General features: G+C 42.8%; 1 protein-coding gene across 1 annotated transcript in view; it reads right to left on the minus strand.

The window, feature by feature from the left end:
- LOC121532285 (tetraspanin-9) overlaps positions 1–14466 on the minus strand; it is a 280383-nt gene that overhangs the window by 197582 nt on the left and 68335 nt on the right. Inside the window, exon 3 of the mRNA XM_041838138.2 lies at positions 2113–2206. The gene's annotated coding sequence lies outside the window, so the exon portion shown is untranslated. The remainder of the gene's footprint in view (positions 1–2112; positions 2207–14466) is intronic.

The raw sequence follows: 14466 nt of genomic DNA on the forward strand, positions 1-14466 counted from the left end.
CCTCCTCCTCCACCGGTCTCAGTTACTCCTGACCTCCCAGCAGTCCACTTCTCGCTGGCCCACATGCCTGTGGTCGAGGCCTGGGAGGCTGGGGAGGGGGTTGGGGGGGTGGTTACTGATGTTTCAATGACCTCATCTGTCAATACCCTAAATGATCCGCCAGCTGAAGGCTCTCTGATTGAGTGGGGGGGACTCTCTTCACACTCACACACATATTTGCTCACATTATTTGTATGTGCACATACCTGTAAATACATACATACATACATGCATTGCACAGTCACAGTCATTCACTCACTCACTCACTCACTCACTCACTCACTCACTCACTCACTCACTCACTCACACACACTATCACTCTCTGCCTCACACACACACACACACACACACACACACACACACACACACACACACACACACACACACACACACACACACACACACACACACACACACACACACACATCTCCTGCAAACCACAAAGCCCAGAGGGGGATGTTTGTATACATTACCAGGGACAGTGAGGGAGAGAGAGTGATGCCCAGATCCTTGACCCTTCATCCCCAAACCCCCCGTCCTGCTGATTTCTCTGCTTTGGATCTGACACCTCAGGGCCTGAGGCTTCTCACTGCATCACTCACATGAATGGCACAGCAGCCCTGCCGCCGTCAAGCCTGACAGTTCAGCTACCCTACGCTTTGATCTACAGATGTAGGATCTTCATTTGTTCACTCTTTTGTTGCTGAGAATGTTCCTGCATAGCAGGAAACACAAACTTGTAGTGTATTTGAGTTTAAAAAGGCTTCTAAAGTTTGTAATTTCCACTTAGAAAATGTCAGACTTGATTTGGCCTAACAAAAAATTTATCAACCCCTACAAAAATGTCTATTAATTATAATTCACATAATAATTCACATTTCCTGTTCCTGCAGGATTCTTTTCCTGCTATAGCAAACTGGCTCAAATTAAGATCCTACATCTGTAGCCAAACGCAAGTTAGCCTATCTGCCGAGCGCCGGCAAGAGGCACATTTTAGTCCTCCTTTTCAGAGACACTTGACTTTGAAGTGGGGAGCCACTGGAAAGGGGTCTGAGTGGCTATCAGAGAGGACCTTACACCTTGGACGGCGCAGGGAATAAGAGCACAACTGACTGGAGAGTGTTGGCTGTAAAATGAAGAAGATTATACCATGCTACTTATATAAGACACACTGAGTATGTTTACATTCACAGTAATAATTCTATATTAAACTGCTTATAGTTGTAGGCAGATTATGCAATAGTCATGTAAACACCTTACTCTGTTTATCTTAAATGGCGTAAGGTCAAAATCAAAGTAAGCATACGCCGATTAAAACTGGATTTCTGAGCCATCTTTCAAATGATTAGGACATGTAAAAACCTTAATCGGCATTCCAGTGGTGTATATGATCTGCACATGTTCTAGCACCAGCCGACCAAGCCTCCCTCTTTAGCGTGAGTCAATTGACTTCAGAACAACTGAATGTATGCGTCTTAGAAGTAGTTTTCACATACAAACTTATATGTGCGAAATCAGAATAAAATATGCTTCCCAAAATGTACATGGTCGCTGTGGTAGAACGTTTATTTTGATTGGCAATTTTCTGCATTTATCAGTGTCATCGGGTAGCCTAATATCAGATGTGTCCATGTAAACAGGATTATTAGGGAAATCGTTCTTCTTGCAAAGCATGTAAATGTTTTAATCGAACTACTATATTAATCTGACTATCCACAATAATCGCATTATTGTGTGCATGTAACCGTACTCACTGCAGAGAAAGCAGTAGAGCTGTCAAAGGTGCAACAGTGCACTGTGATATCAGAGCAGAGTGGGTTGAGCTAGAGGAGCTAATGCTGACTACAGTGCAACTGAATCTAAGTTAATTGAACAAACACATCGACGGTGACTGAGACGCGGCTAGGGCACTGGTATTACATCTCTGGTTGGTGTAATTACAGTGTCTTGTTCCCATTGATAATGTGTTAAACAGATCCTGAAACAGATGGGAGCCCTGTGTGTGTGTGTATGTGTGTGTATGTGTGTGTTTGTGTGTGTGTGTGTGTGTGTGTGTGTGTGTGTGTGTCTTACCTTTGCTCAGGGGGTGAAGATGAAGAGTGAGGGTGTCTGTTCCTCTGTTCCTCAGTCACAGGTCAGAGTCTCAGAGTCTCAGAGAAGGAAAGCCCTGAAGTCCGCCAAAAACACAAACTCAGTCAGCCCTCTACTCTCTCTCTCTCTTTCTCACCACAGTCCATGAATAATAATGTCATATTTATAGAGGGCCAGGCCTGTAAAACACAATAAAACCCAGAATATAAAAATGGCCACATGGATAGCGCTATTCCACAGGCCAGGAGGGACCGTTAAAATGTAAAGAGCATCAACACCACAGTTTGAGAGACTACAGTAAGTAGTAAGCTGTTTTCCACAGAGCAGAGTGGTCAGTGCTTCACTCAGCTCCAACAAAACTCTAGGCTCTGCGTGTGACCTTGAGCACTGCAGCAGAATACTGAGAGGGGGCAATAAGTAAGGACAATATGCTGGGAGTGGATGACAAGATGTATACACACTGTAGCGCCTGGGTCTGATTCAGTTATTCTCTCTCTCTCTCTCTCTCTCTCTCTCTCTCTCTCTCTCTCTCTCTCACTCTCTCTCTCTCTCTCTCTCTCCCGCAGTGCCACTTGGCAGGAAAGGTAAAATACACAGACTATCAAAAGCCAGCACTTGCTCTGCAGAATTAATGATAGCACTCCATGAACAGGTGTGTGCAGCAGGCATCTAGTCTATAGGCTGATCTACAGCCCCAATCATACACAACGTGGCCCGGGTTGCTTCGCCCTATATGATGACTTACGATATCCCAGCCAATACCTTTCATTTCCATGTAATGATGAGCAATGGCATCTCCAGTTTCCTTTTATCATTTGGAGGGCTGTTCTACAATAGCAGTAGAAGGGAAACAGCCTTGGCAGTGCCAACAAACTATTCCTCCAGGGACAATATGGGTTGATATCCGAATGGAAGTCCCTGAGTCATCTGGCTTTAGAATTTAGATCTTCAGGATATGGGATACTTATATTTACATTTACATTTACATCATTTAGCAGACGCTCTTATCCAGAGCGACTTACAAATTGGTGCATTCAACACAGGACTGATGGTTGCTGATAATGGGCCTCTGAACGCCTATGTAGATATTCCATAAAAAATCTGCCGTTTCCAGCTACAATAGCCATTTACAACATTAACAATGTCTACACTGTATTTCTGATCAATTTGATGTTCTTTTAATGGACAAAAAAATTGATTTTCTTTCGAAAACAAGGACATTTCTAAGTGGCCCCAAACTTTTGAATGGTAGTGTATGTATATATATACAGTACCAGTCAAAAGTTTGGACACACCTACTCATTCAAGGGTTTTCGTTATTTTTACTATTTTCTACATTGTAGAATAATAGTGAAGACATCAACACTATGAAATAACACATATGGAATCATGTAGTAACCAAAAATTTTTAACAAATCAAAATATATTTTATATTTTAGATTCTTCAAAGTAGCCACCCTTTACCTTGATGACAGCTTTGCACACTCTTGGCATTCTCTCAACCAGCTTCATGAGGAATGCTTTTCCAACAGTCTTGAAGGAGTTCCCACATATGCTGAGCACTTGTTGGCTGCTTTTCCTTCACTCTGCGGTCCAACTCATCCCAAACCATCTCAATTGGGATGAGGACGGGTGATTGTGCAGGTCTGATGCAGCACTCCATCGCTCTCCTTTTTGGTCAAATAGCCCTTACACAGCCTGGAGGTGTGTTTTGGGTCATTGTCCTGTTGAGAACCAAATGATAGTCTCACTAAGCGCAAACCAGATGGGATGGCGTATTACTGCAGTATGCTGTGGTAGCCATGCTGGTTAAGTGTGCCTTGAATTCTAAATGAATCACTGACAGTGTCACCAGCAAAGCAACTCCACACCATCACACCTCCTCCTCCGTGCTTCACGGTGGGAACCACACATACGGAGATCATCCGTTCACCTACTCTGCGTCTCACAAAGACACGGCGGTTGGAACCAAACATCTCAAATTTGGACTCATCAGACCAAAGGACAGATTTCCACTGGTCTAATGTCCATTGCTCGTGTTTTGTGGCCCAAGCAAGTATCTTCTTCTCATTGGTGTCCTAGTAGTGGTTTCTTTGCAGCAATTCGACCATGAAGGCCTGATTCACGCAGTCTCCTCTGAACAGTTGATGTTGAGATGTGTCTGTTACTTGTACTCTGTGAAGCATTTATTTTGGTTGCAATCTGAGGTGCAGTTAATTGCCGATTTCTGAGGCTGGTAACTCTAATGAACTTATCCTCTGCAGCAGAGGTAACTCTGGGTCTTCCTTTCCTGTGGCGGTCCTCATGAGAGTCAGTTTCATCATAGCGCTTGATGGTTTTTGCGACTGCACTTGAAGAAACTTTCAAAGTCCTTGAAATTTTCCGGATTGACCTTCATGTCTTGCTTGCTGTTTGGGGTTTTAGGCTGGGTTTCTGTATAGCACTTTGTGGCATCTGCTGAGGTAAAAAGGGCTATATAAATACATTTGATTGATTGATTAAAGTAATAATGGAATGTCGTTTCTCTTTGCTTATTTGAGCTGTTCATAATATGGAGTTGGTATTTTACCAAATAGGGCTATCTTCTGTATACCCCCCTACCTTGTTACAACACAACTGATTGTCTCAAACGCATTAAGAAGGAAATAAATTCCACAAATTCACATTTAAGAAGGCTCACCTGTTAATTGAAATGCATTCCAGGTGACTACCTAATGAAGCTGGTTGAGAGAATGCCAAGAGTGTGCAAAGCTATCATCAAGGAAAAGGGTGGCTATTTGAAGAATCTCAAATATAAAATATATTTTGATTTGTTTAACACTTTTTTGGTTACTACATGATTCCATATGTGTTATTTCATAGTTGTGATGTCTTCACTATTATTCTACAATGTAAAAAATAGTAAAAATAAAGAAAAACCCTTGAATGAGTAGGTATGTCCAAACCTTTGACTGGTACTGTGTATATATATATATATTTACTGTATATATTTGCTACTGCTCGACTAAAAATGTCAGTCAACCGACAGCCTATCGACCAAACAATCGACCAGTCGACTAATTGGGGTCAGCCCTAGAGAGCAAGAGAGTCTGCATAACAAAACATTTATGTCTGTCCCATTAGTGACCCAAATGAATGTTGGCTTCAGTGACAGTACCTAATAAGACTTATATAATTACTCGCAATTATTTGGAGCAGCCCATTTCCTCCTCAGAGAGTGTGGACAGCCACTGGACCTCCAGCTATAAACACAAGCCAAGGAAAATGATGGCCATCAGCACATGTTTAAGAAACTGCTAGCGCAACATTTCCACACTGGGCCGGGGTATTATAATGCGCTCCCCTGTGTGTGTGACCAGAGGAGATGGATGACGTGGGGATGGGATGGTCAGCCGGTCAGCCTTCTGAGGAGATCTGCTGAGGAGATGTTACTATATAAACCACCTCAATCAGTATGGCCCGTAGTGCTATAAACAGGCCCGCTGTAATTTGGCCCTGGCTGTGATCGCTCACCCTCATTATTATTTTAACCGTCTGTGGGCCTATGTCTGTCTGTCTGTCTGTGTGTGTGTCTGTGTGTGTGTGTGAGGTTTCTCCAAGCAAGCCGATGATGACTGGGCATCTTGAGAGACGTACGATACATGCTCCATTACACTGGGTGAACTATGGGAAACAGAACTTCCTCCTCCAGCTGCAGCTGCTGCTGCCTTAACTGAATCCAGGCCTGCGTGATGTGTGTCAGTGTGTGTCAGCCCCATTCCACCAAGCTTCAAGGCCAGCCGTGAGATAAAAGTCTGAGGTGACCTTTGAGAAGCAGCCAGACCAAAACACACTGCGTGGCTCCCTCTGTTCATGAGAGAGTGAGACAAATCAAGTATTCACACAATAGGGCCGGAGCCGAGAGTGGGAAATGATCTGGAGCAGTGGTCTGCCGTAGAAGGGCTGTGATCTTGCTAGCAGTGGAGAGCCGTGGAGACTCACTGGAGACTGGAGGGAGAGTAGCCTTGTTCTAATAAGAAAGCTGGAAGGAGGTGTTGATAGGCCGATGGCATGCTGTAGGCTGTATTGGTGTATCATTAGCCCAAGGGGAGAGAGGGGAGGCAGGCAGCTGCCCCTGTCACAGAGCCCCTCCTGCTGTGAGGGTGGCAGAGGGATGTCACTGTGGCACAGGAGGGCACAGGGCAGTCAGCTGGGCCTCTAACTAAGGCCTGGGTCAAACACAAACACACACACACACGAACGAACATACACACACACGCACACACACACACACAGGCCCAAACTCCATTCCAGTCCCACACCCGGCCTGCCAAGGGACAGCGAAATTAAAAAGGGATATGGAACGAAGTACATCTGGATGAGATGAGGGGATGTGCTGAGACGCTACTGATCACGCTCAGAATAAGCCCTCCAGTTAGAACTAAATGTGTCCATGCCCTGCAGGGCTGGACTCTTTCTCTCATCCTTAAGTAGGGTTCAACAGCTGTCCTTCCTCGTCTGTCCTTTCCAATACGGCCTTGCACATTTCGCTGTTCTCATCCTCAGGGCCCAGTGGTGTCCTCTCTCCAGGGTCTATGAGTTTTCTGCGGCCAGGGCTCCTCTGCTGTTGTCCCTGCTTAATCCTGCTCTGAGAACAGCAGGGTAACTTCAGTCCACAAATCCCTAACAGCTGCATTGGTGCTGAGCCCCTCCAGCCCCCCAGCCCCTCCCACTCTAACCACATCCCCGCCTCTCCTCACTCAGAGGCCTAGTGGAGGACAGGGTTACACCACAGGGCATGACACCACCGCCCAGGAATGCCATGAGGAAGGAGCCGTGGCTGATCCCATATCACAGTATGCCGTGAGGGCTGAGGGAGAAAGAGGCAATGGGAAGGATGGATCCCATCATCCATGAGCCATGATCAGTTTAACTTCTACTGTACCAACGTACTCCCTTGTCAATGGAGCTCCATGCCAACGAGACTCCATGACTTGTGTCCAGGTACTTATCAGAGTAGAATGGACATATAATCGAAGACTGTGGGGGGTTTGGATCTGCTCTGATTACAGTGTAATGTGTGGTGAAATCACAGAGCGCTACCGCATATCTGTCAGAAGGCCAGACACTGTAGCTGTGCTGATTTATGTAAAACACGTCTGGAGGTCTCTGCACAATGGAGCATTAGAAGCTGGAACAGAAATCAATGAGCAGCCGCAAACATGCTATTACATTCTACATGGGAAGCAATGGCAATCATAGACAGGACAGTGCACTACTACATTGTTCACATTTCCAATAAATGTGCTGATCAATATTCAGAAATAACTTCTAAGTCATTAGGGATAGTTCCTATGTATTCACACATAGTTGTAGGCACATCTAGATATATTTGGCTTCCTCTGTCTGTCTTGAATATCAATTTTAGATATCAGCTCAAAAGGGAGTGTAGAGATCTGGGGCCTCATTTATAAACCGTGCGTAAGTACAAAATATACCCCAAAATGTGTGTGAGAGCCAGTTTCCACACAAAAGTTGGCATTTATAAAAATGTAACTTGACATGAGAATGTGCTCACCTCCCCGCAAATTTTAGACCACACCTACGCACATTTTCTAGTGGTTTAAGTATTGTATTGGAAGCAGGCAAGGAAGTGTTTTGTGAATATGGGGGATATGATGACACGCTTATTCATAAAAACATAATAACAAGATGCAGCCATTTGCCGTTAATGAGTAGAGCCTTTTTTTTGGGGGCGGGGGGGGTCTAAAATAATTTGAAATATAATTAGGAATATATTTCCTATTTATTTTATTTTCCTTACCATTGCAGAATAAATTCCTCACCTTTTCTGGCCGTGATGGGTTCATAATTCCTGAAGTAGCCATAAAACAAATTGTATTCTGGAGGTTTGCAAATGTTTTGGGTTGATTGTGTTTATTTGTGTTGAGTTGTGTCTGTATCTGCTGTGTAGTTTATATTTTGCTGTTTTATTGATTTATTGAAATATCATGTGACTTGTTTTTTCTCAGGGAACCATTTTGAATGAGACCCTGGTCTCAATTGGGCTCCCCTGAATAAATACAAGTTAAAAAGAATAACAAAAATACAATGTGCATCTCTCATTTAATTGGGCCTATAGTAGCCTAGTAAATAGATAGGTTATGTATTTCAAGTTTTGCTGTATGCAATCCCATACGCAGCACGGTTTATAGGTGAACATCAAGACAGTTGATATTTTACTTTGAAGTAGCCTATATATGCTACCACTGTATAAAACCTACTGTAATTTCAATGTGTTTTGAGTAGCTTAGACAGTGTTTCAGTCCAGCATATATAGGTTGGGTGAAAAGTCGATGCAAAACATTGTTGAATTCAATCGTTCTGCTGACAGGTCCACAACAATTTGACATTGTTTCAGAAACTGTCACAGTCCTTTGCCAAATAAGTATAAATTACTGCAAAAGATGAAAACATTCTGCCAACACAGTAAATAGAACTGTAGCTTATGTAAAACATTGAAATGTATGTACAGGCTACAGTAGGCCTATTGCTGTGCGATAGGAGCGTGACATCATCAGAGGCTATACCAAAGCAGGACATAGAAACACAATCTATTGATGAACAAAATTTTGAACAACAATTCATATTTTGCATAGAAGTGTGGGCTGTAGCATTTAGACTATTTTTAAATTGTTTCAAATGTACAATCAATCTTACAGAATGCGCTGACAGACAGTCGCTATAGGCAGCATGCATGTTTAGTTTGAAAAAGTCACTGCAAAATATCACAACATTTTGCCCACACCTACACAGAAATGTACCATTGCTTTTTCTTTAAGATACTGCAGTTGCCTAATTCAAATATTTCCAAACTATACAGCAAATAAAGGGTGTTATTGAGACCATAAAGAGGGAACGGAGGGCATTTTCCAGATTGCTCGTTCACACACACAGTTTTATGACACTTCTTTATAATGGGAAATGTGTATGTATGGCATGAGACAAGTTTATAAATCTCAATATTTGTACAACATTTTTCAGAAATGCCGCACACAGATATTTAGTGTGAAATTTACACTACGTTTATAAATGAGGCCCCTGGTCAGTGCATTCATGTGTAGGTTCATGTGCTGTACTATGAGTTGTACAGTACATCACAGGAGGTTGGTGGCACCCTAATTCGGGACAACAGGCTCGTGGTAATGACTGGAGCAGAATCAGTGGAATGGTATAAAATACATCAAAACACATGGTTTCCAGGTTTTTGATGCCATTTCATCTGCTCTGTTCCGGCCATTATTATGAGCCCTTCTCCCCTCAGCAGCCTCCACTGGTCAGTCCATGCAGTATATCAGTGAGCTAGCCTATAACTCAGAGTGCAAGTGTTGTACAGAGAGCTTCTCTCCAGCCTTGGTCTGTCTCATCCCCCACCTTGTCATCTCACCATGGCATCAGCTGGAGAAGTACTAGGATAAAGAGGACATTATTTATCTCTCCAAAGCCTTGCCATGAACTGTAAACAGAATGGACTTTGTAAATCACCCCTCTATGCTATTTTACTACTGTAGCGCAGGGGCTCAAAGTAAAGCAAATGTCACAAATGTCTCCTGAATAGGCCAACTGAGCACACACCGAGCCACATGAACTACAGCCCTTTCTCATAGACGGGTTGGCTGACAATGTCACGAAAATGAAGCCCGCGCATCGATGAGGCAGAAGGCCGTGTGGTGTTATGATTCTAAACAGTCAGATAGCTAGCAACAGTGACAAGAAGCTGCCATGTGGGGAATCATAGGTGGCTCATTTCAGCTCGTTATATCTTGGTCCTCTGTAGCTCAATTGGTAGAGCATGGCGCTTGTAACGCCAGGGTAGTGGGTTCCATCCCTGGGACCACCCATACGTAAACATGTATGCGCACATGACTGTAAGTCGCTTTGGATAAAAGCGTCTGCTAAATGGCATATTATTATTATTATTATTATTATTATTATTATTATTATTATTATTATTATTATTGTTATTGATACCATGTCTTGTTTTGAGGTGTTTTGGCTCATGTCAAGTCTAGGGTTGCAAAGCTACCGGTAATTTACTAAAGTTACCGGAATCTTCATTAATTTCGGTAATGAACAGAAAATCTTTATTCTATCTGTGTCCAAATTGTCCATTAGTTTCTAGTAGATTGACCATATGGTTCAAGAGAAAATAGCCTAATTAATGAAAAAAGCATCAAATCAACAATGGCATTATTTTCTATTAACTCTGCAACTCTTCCAACTATTTACTTTTTTTTACAACTGTCACCAGTTTGTAAAATATTAGGCTACAACACATCCGCCACACTGACCCTCAACATGTGGGCCCCTCAGGGCTCCAACACCATCATTAAGTTTGCTGACGACATGAAGATGGTAGGCCTGATCACCGACGACAATGAGACAGCCTACAGGGAGGAGGTCAGTGGCCTGGCAGTGTGGTGCCAGGACAACAACCTCTGCCTCTATGTTAGCAAAAAAAGGAGCTGATCGTGTACTACAGGAAATGGAGGGCCGAGCACGCAAGTATCCAAATTGACGGGGCTGTAGTAGAGCGGGTTGAGAGCTTCAAGTTCCTCTGTGTCCACTTCACTAAGGAATTAACATGGTCCACACCAACACAGTCGTGAAGAAGGCACGACAACGCCTCTTCCCCCTCAGGAGGCTAAAAAGATTTGGCATGGGCTCTTAGATCACGGCAAACGGTACTGATGCACCAAGTCTAGAGCAAACAGGACCCTGAAAAGCTTCTACCCCCAAGCCATAAGACCAAATAGATACCCGGACTATCTGAATTGACCCTTTTTGCACTGACTCTTTTGACTCATCACATACGCTGCTGCTACTGTTTATTATTTATCCTGTTGCCTAATCAGTTTACCCCTACCTACAGTGCATTCGGAAAGTATTCAGACCCCTTGACCTGTTCCACATTTTGTTACATTACAGCCTTATTCTAAAATGTATTAAATAATGTTTTCCCCTAATCAATCTACACACAAAACCCCGTAATGACAAAGCAAATTCAGTTTTTTTGAAATGTTTGCAAATTTATAAAAAATAATAAACTTTATATCACATTTACATAAGTATTCAGACCCTTTACTCACTACTTTGTTGAAGCACCTTTGGCAGCGATTACAGCCTTGAGTCTTCTTGGGTATGATGCTACAAGCTTGGCACACCTGAATTTATTCTTCCATTCTTCTCTGCAGATCCTTTCAAGGTCTGTCAGGTTGGATGGGGAGAGTCGCTGCACAGCTATTTTCAGGTCTCTCCAGAGATGTTCGATCGGGTTCAAGTCCGGGCTCTGGCTGGGCCACTCAAGGATATTCAGAGACTTGTCTGGAAGCCACTCCTGCGTTGTCTTGGCTGTGTGCTTAGGGTCATTGTCCTGTTGGAAGGTTAACTTTCCCCCCAGTCTGAGGTCCTGAGCGCTCTGGAGCAGGTTTTCATCAAGGATCTCTCTGTACTTTGCTCTGTTAATCTTTCCCTTGATCCTGACTAGTCTCCCAGTCCCTGCCGCTGAAAAACATCCCCACAACATGAGGCTGCAACCACCATGCTTCACCGTACGGATGGTGCCAGGTTTCCTCCAGATGTGACGCTTGGCATTCAGGCCAAAGAGTTAAATCTTGGTTTCATCAGACCAGAGAATCTTGAGTCCTTTAGGTGCCTTTTGGCAAACTCCAAGTGGGCTGTCATGTGCCTTTTACTGAGGAGTGGCTTCCGTCTGGCCACTCTACCATAAAGGCCTGATTGGTGGAGTGCTGCAGATATGGTTGTCCTTCTGGAAGGTTTTCCCATCTCCACAGATGAACTCTAGAGCTCTGTCAGAGTGACCAGCGGATTCTTGGTCACCTCCCTGACCTAGGCCCTTCTCCACCGATTGCTCAGTTTGGCCGGGAGGCCAGTTCTAGAAAGAGTCTTGGTGGTTCCAAACTGCTTCCATTTAAGAATGATGGAGGCCAATGTGTTCTTGGGGACCTTCAATGCTGCACACATTTTTTGGTACCTTTCCCCAGATCTGTGCCTCGACACAATCCTGTCTCGGAGCGCTATGGACAAAGGATGATCAATGGGAACAGGATGCACCTGAGCTCAATTTCGAGTGTCAAAGCAAAGGGTCTGAATACTTATGTAAATAAGGTATTTCAGTTTTTTGCACACATTTCTAAAAACCTGTTTTCGCTTTGTCATTATGGGGTATTGTGTGTAGATTGATAAGGATTTTTGTTTATTTAATCCATTTTAGTATAAGGCTGTAACGTAACAAAATGTGGAAAAAGTCAAGGGGTCTGAATACTTTCCGAATGCACTGTATATGTACATATCTACCTCAATGACCTCATACCCCTGCACATCGACTCGGTACTGGTACCCTGTATACATAGCCAAGTTATCGTTACTCATTGTGTTTTCTTTGTGTGTGTTTTTTTCTCTGCATTGTTGGGAAGGGTCCGTAAGTAAGCATTTCACTATTATTCTACACCTGCTGTTTACAAAGCATGTGACAAATAACATTTGATTTGAGTGTGACGTCAAAACATTGACAACAAATACATATTGACATAGTAAAAAAAAATGTTTGGCCTCGCACTTGACTTTTCCCCCCCTACTAGCAATGACTTTGCTGATAGCTACTTTATTGAGAAAAAACGTACTTACTATGACTGAGATATGTGGTTGTCCCACCTAGCTATCTTAAGATGAATGCACTAACTGTAAGTCGTTCTGGACTTTTTTAAATAAAAGTGTGTAGAATTGTTTTTAAAGGATATTTAATGCTGAAATCCTCATTTTAAACACCAAGCTTTGTCATTCCATTTTTATTATAAAATCATCTTATTTATTTTGTTCATATATTTTACATTTAATATGATAACACAGAGGGCCAGAGATAATTACACACCTGTGATAATCTGAAGTACCCAAAAGGGACACTAGTGATAGATTACATAAAATCCATGAAAGATACCAATATTCTGGTAGTTTACAGGTAAACTCCCAATGCAGCCCTAGTCATGTCTATGTAATATGGCAAAGATTTGCTAGCTAGCTGTAACAACAACTGTAACGATGTATTTGAGAGACAAGTGCTCATTGTGCAAATTATTTATGTTTTCAATAAACATTTGGAGATTAAATATAGTTTACATGTTGTCAACAATCTAAGCCAACCCTGTCTGTTTTGCCCCATAGTTGCGTACGTAAACAACCAACCCATCTATAAGGCTGTAACGATGTTCTTCGCTGTAAAATGTATGTGGCGACTGTCGGGAAAACAAGGAGAGCAGGACGTTGAGGCTCCAGATTAAAATAAAAATGTACGAATGAAAACCTTCTGGCTATTCCGTGACTCGGCTCCAATGAAAGCTTAGCAGAAGAACACACAAGGACAAGGAATTAAACTGCTGGAACTGAGATTTTTATGGTTGGCTGAGCCAACAAATTGTTTTACTTTCTAAAAGCTTTTCTCGGCACCTTGTGACAAAGACCATATTTTTACAGACACTTGTCCTTCAAAAGTCTGTTGATTTAATTCAGCCCTGTTCTCATATCTTCAGGGCTGAAGTTTCACAACAGTAGAAGACAACAGCACCTCTGGCATGTGAGGAACAGATGGGTTTTCTGATGTTGTGAAACTCTACTCAACTGGAGCAGATTCATTAGTGGGGAGATATGAAGACCCTCAGGGAACTTGGGGTATGATAATCCATAATTACTTTCTTGTTGAGAAGAGACAGAAAACAGCATTCTCCAAACCACAGATTCCCCCCACTGGGCACATTGTTAGGGGTTCATCAGCAAGACATCTGTAATACGGGGAAGCAGTGCTGGTTGACTGTGGGCCAATGCCCATCCTTTCTGGCCAACACCTATTTTTCATAATTATTAAGACACAATACAGCAAGTCACCTCTGACATTCACCAACATTGTTATTCTATGCAAGCTGTGGGCAACAGGGGCTGCGATATTAAATAAATACAGTGTTTTAAGGCTGTTGTTTTGGAGCCCTCGCCTGGTCCTACTCTCCCACGCAATGTTCAGGTCAAATAAACAAACTAGAATCCAAGGGGAGACACAATTACAGTAGAATATCTCCATACTGTGTAATACAACGTTATGAGTCAGGACGACGTAAAAAAAACAAAAATACTCTTTGTGAAAGTGATGGTGATGGTGTCCAATTTCAAACTTCCAATCTTGGCTATTGTTTTCTGAACGGCACATTTATGCAACACAAGTTAACATCCCATATGGTCGTACCTCACGAGTAATACGGTGCATAAATAATGCAGTGTAATAATGCAGGG

Source organism: Coregonus clupeaformis, chromosome 19 (genome assembly GCF_020615455.1).
Source record: "Coregonus clupeaformis isolate EN_2021a chromosome 19, ASM2061545v1, whole genome shotgun sequence".
Taxonomy (NCBI): domain Eukaryota; kingdom Metazoa; phylum Chordata; class Actinopteri; order Salmoniformes; family Salmonidae; genus Coregonus; species Coregonus clupeaformis.